Genomic DNA, 5,337 nt, shown 5'->3' on the forward strand with positions numbered 1-5,337 from the left:
AGACGCATAGTTTGGGACCCCCTACCCGAGATCTGCCAGTTTTGACACCGACAATGACTATTATCAATGGGGAATTGCATCATCGTAGTGTCACAGGGGCGTTTCAATGTTGTGTTTCGCCTGAAGAAGGTTGTGAGATTCTACGAGAGATTCATGAAGGGGATTGTGGTCATCATGCCGAGTCTAAATCTCTTATAGCCAAGGCTTTTCGTCATGGGTTCTATTGGCCGACGGCACACGCGGATGCGGAGGATCTAGTTAATAGATGTGATGGTTGTCCGAAGTTCTCACGGTGCGTTCATGTGCCGGCTCAAGAATTAAGGACGATTCCAATTACTTGGCCATTTGCAGTCTGGGGGCTGGATATGGTTGGGCCTTTCAAAAGGTCCAAATACAAAAAGACGCACCTCCTAGTGGCGGTTGATAAGTTTACGAAGTGGGTTGAAGCAGAGCCGGTCAGTAAATGTGACGCAACGATCTTGATAACCCATAAGTATAGGGGATCGCAACAATTTTCGATAAGTAAGAGTGTCGAACCCAACGAGGAGCTAAAGGCAGAACAAATATTCCCTCGAGTTCTATTGACCACCGATACAACTCTACGCACGCTTGACATTCGCTTTACCTAGAACAAGTATGAAACTAGATGTACTTTGTAGGTGTTGTTGGATAGGTTTGCAAGATAATAAAGAGCGCGTAAATAAAAAGTAGGGGCTGTTTAGATAAAGACACAACTAAGTTAGTTTTAGTAAAGAGCATTTTGTTACGAGAAAGTTATTTGTCCCTAGGCAATCGATAACTAGACCGGTAATCATTATTGCAATTTTGTATGAGGGAGAGGCATAAGCTAACATACTTTCTCTAATCGGATCATATGCACTTATGATTGGAACTCTAGAAAACATCCACAACTACTAAAGATCATTAAGGTAAAACCCAACCATAGCATTAAAGCATCAAGTCCTCTTTATCCCATACGCAACAACCCCCTTGCTCGGGTTTGTGTTCCAGTCACTCACGCAACCCACTATAAGCGAATCATGAACATATTGCAACACTCTACAGCGGGGATCCCTAACGCTTGCGCGACATGGAGAGCACCATAGGATAGCACCAATAATAAAACATGCAACTCAAACCAATCTTGATCATCAAATAGCCCATAGGACAAAACGGATCTACTCAAACATCATAGGATAGCCATACATCATTGAGAAATAATATATAGTGTTGAGCACCATGTTTAAGTAGAGATTACAGCGGCTAAGAGAGAGGTTACACCGCTGCATAGAGGGGGGAAGAGTTGGTGATGATAGCGGTGAAGTTGTTGGTGAAGATTGCTGTGTTGATGATGGCCACGGCAGCGTTCCGGCGCCACTGGAAGAGAAGGGGAGAGGGGGCCCCTTCGTCTTCTTCTTCCTTGACCTCCTCCCTAGATGGGAGAAGGGTTTCTCCTCTGGTGCTTGGCCTCCATGGCGTGGGAGGGGCGAGAGCCCCTCAGAGATTGGATCTGTCTCTCTGTCTCTCTCAGTTTCTGCGTTCTCAGATTCTACCGTTTCACCGTTTCTTATATTCCCGGAGATCCGTAACTCCGATTGGTCTGAAATTTTAACACGGTCTCTATTTGGATATTGGCTTTCCTGCGGCGAAACAAGGGCACCAAACGCCTCACGGGGTGGCCACGAGGGTCAGGGGCATGCCCCCTGCCTCGTGCCTCCCTCGGGCACCATCTCACGTGGATTTTTCTTCCCAAAAATCATATATATTCCAAAAAAATCTCCGTCAGTTTTTATCCCGTTTGGACTCCGTTTGATATGGATATTCTGCGAAATAAAAAACATGCAACAAACAGGAACTGGCACTGGGCACTGGATCAATATGTTAGTCCCAAAAATAGTATAAAAAGTTGCCAAAAGTATATGAAAGTTGTAGAATATTGGCATGGAACAACCAAAAATTATAGATATGACAGAGACATATCAGCAACTCCAAGCTTAATTCCTGCCCGTCCTCAAGTGGGTAAATGATAAAAAAAGATAATTTTTGATATGGAATGCTACCTAGCATAATCTTGATCATGTATCTAATCATGGCATGAATATTAAGACACGAGTGATTCAAAGCAATAGTCTATCATCTGACATAAAAACAATAATACTTCAAGCCAACTAATAAAGCAATCATGTCTTTTCAAAATAACATGGCCAAAGAAAGTTATCCCTACAAAATCATATAGTCTGGCTATGCTCCATCTTCACCACACAAAATATTCAAATCATGCACAACCCCGATGAGAAGCCAAGCAATTGTTTCATACTTTTGATGTTCTCAAACCTTTTAAACTTTCACGCAATACATGAGTGTGAGCCATGGACATAACACTATAGGTGGAATATAATGGTGGTTGTGGAGAAGACAAAAAGGAGAAGATAGTCTCACATCAACTAGGCGTATCAACGGGCTATGGAGATGCCCATCAATAGATATCAATGTGAGAGAGTAGGGATTGCCATGCAACGGATGCACTAAGAGCTATAAGTGTATGAAATCTCAAACTGAAACTAAGTGGGTGTGCATCCAACTTGCTTGCTCATGAAGACCTCGGGCATTTGTGGAAGCCCATCATCGAAATATACAAGCCAAGTTCTATAATGAGAATTCCCACTAGTATATGAAAGTGATAACTCAAGAGTCTCTCTATATGAAGAACATGATGCTACTCTGAAGCACAAGTGTGGTAAAAGGATAGTAACATTGCCCTTCTCTCTTTTTCTCTCATTTTCTGTTTTTTTGTTGTTTTTTTGGTGGGCTTCTTTGTCCTCTTTTATTTATTTTTAAAGTCCGGAGTCTCATAACGACTTGTGGGGGAATCATAGTCTCCATCATCCTTTCCTCAGTGGGGCAATGCTCTCATAATGATGATCATCACACTTTTATTTACTTACAACTCAATAATACAACTCGATATCTAGAACAAAGATATGACTCTATATGAATGCCTCCGGCGGTATACCGAGATGTGCAATGATCTAGCGTAGCAATGACATCAAAAAACGGACAAGCCATGAAAACATCATGCTAGCTATCTTACCATCATGCAAAGCAATATGACAATGAATGCTCAAGTCATGTATATGATGATGATGGAAGTTGCATGGAAATATATCTTGGAATGGCTATGGAAATGCCATGATAGGTAGGTATGGTGGCTGTTTTGAGGAAGGTATATGGTGGGTTTAAGGTACCGGCAAAAGTTGTGCGATACTAGAGAGGCTAGCAATGATGGAAGGGTGAGAGTGCATATAATCCATGGACTCAACATTAGTCATAAAGAACTCACATACTTATTGCAAAAATCTATTAGTCATTGAAACAAAGTACTACGCGCATGCTCCTAGGGGGATAGATTGGTAGGAAAAGACCATTGCTCGTCCCCGACCGCCACTCATAAGGAAGACAATCAATAAATAAATCATTCTACGATTTCATCACATAACGGTTCACCATACGTGCATGCCACGGGAATCACAAACCTCAACACAAGTATTTATACTAATCCACAACTACCCACTAGCATGACTCCAATATCACCATCTTTATATCGCAAAACTATTGCAAGGAATCAAACATATCATATTCAGTGATATACAAGTTTTATGTAGGATTTTATGACTAACCATGTGAATGACCAATTCTTGTCATCTCTCTAAATAGATATAAGTGAAGCAAGGGAGTTTAATTCTTTCTACAAAAGATATGCCCACGCTCTAACAAATATAAGTGAAGCAAAAGAGCATTCTACAAATGGCGGTTTTCTATGTGAAGAGAAACAGACAATCCAAACTTCAAATGATATAAGCGAAGCACATGAATCAATCTATAAAGCCATACTCAAAAGATATAAGTGAAGTGCAATCAGCATTCTATAAATAAACCAAGGACTATCTCATACCAGCATGGTGCATAAAAGGTAAGTGAAAACTAAATGCAAAAGACGCTCCAAGATTGCACATATCGCATGAATGAAACGAATCCGAAAACATATCGATATTTGTTGAAGAAAGAGGGGATGCCCTCTGGGGCATCCCCAAGCTTAGACACTTGAGTCTCCTTGAATATTTACTTGGGGTGCCTTGGGAATCCCCAAGCTTGAGCTCTTTCCTCTCTTCCTTCTTCTCACATCGAGACCTTCTCGATCATCGAACACTTCATCCACACAAAACTTCAACAGAAAACTCGGTAAGATCCGTTAGTATAATAAAGCAAATCACTCTTTAAGTACTGTTGAAAACCAATTCATATTTTGTTTTTGCATTGTGTCTACTGTAATATAACTTTTTCATGGCTTAATCCACTGATATAAATCGATAGTTTCATCAAAACAAGCAAACTATGCATCAAAAACAGAATCTGTCTAAAACAGAACAGTCTGTAATAATCTGAACATTCACCATACCTCTGGTACTCCAAAAATTCTACCAAAATTAGGAAAACTAAACAATTTGTATAGAAATACAGTGCAAAAAGAATCAGAACCATTTGACGTTCCAGTAAAAAAATGTAAAAATCGTGCACTACAGCCAAAGTTTCTGTCCTGCACCATACAAACCAACAAGCATTGTAAACATCCTAAAGGCAAACCTTGGCACATTATGTTTATAATACAATGGAATTGTACAAGGGGATAATTATTTTTATTGAAAAGTTTCTGTAATCAAGATTCACAAAGTTTCTGTGAGCATGAACAAAGTTCAAGGCTAGCTCCCACTTCAACAATGCTCGTCTTTCTCACTTTCGCTTTCCTTTTTGAATAAGTTTTGGGTTCCCCTCTTTATTTTTGGTGTTTTTAAACTATATAAAAGCACTCAACAGAAGTAAATGACTCTCTAAAACTTCCGGGTTGTCTCCCTGGCAGCGCTTTCTTTAAAGCCATTAAGCTAGGCATATATTGCTCAAGTAATGAATCCACCCGGATCCCAAGGTATATCAAAGCCAATTTTAATTAAAAATGATTTGTAATTTAGTAGTGAGCACAAAGTAACATATATCATGCAACAACGAAGTCTAACTCTCTTCCTATGCATCGGCATGTCATAAAAGAACTATTCATGCACACAAAATGAAGGCCAATGCATAGTATACACAGTTTCTTGCAATTTTATCGTATTGGAAACATAGAGAGGTGGAGATATAGTTCCTCTCTCATAATAATTGCAAGTAGGAGCAGCAAGCACATGCATATTATATCTATCAAAATCATCATGTGTAGTAGTAAAAGGCAACCCATCAATATAATCCTTAATAAGCACAAACTTCTCCGATATAGTGTAGTTTGGA

This window comes from Triticum urartu, chromosome 3 (assembly GCF_003073215.2).
Source record: "Triticum urartu cultivar G1812 chromosome 3, Tu2.1, whole genome shotgun sequence".
NCBI classification, from domain to species: domain Eukaryota; kingdom Viridiplantae; phylum Streptophyta; class Magnoliopsida; order Poales; family Poaceae; genus Triticum; species Triticum urartu.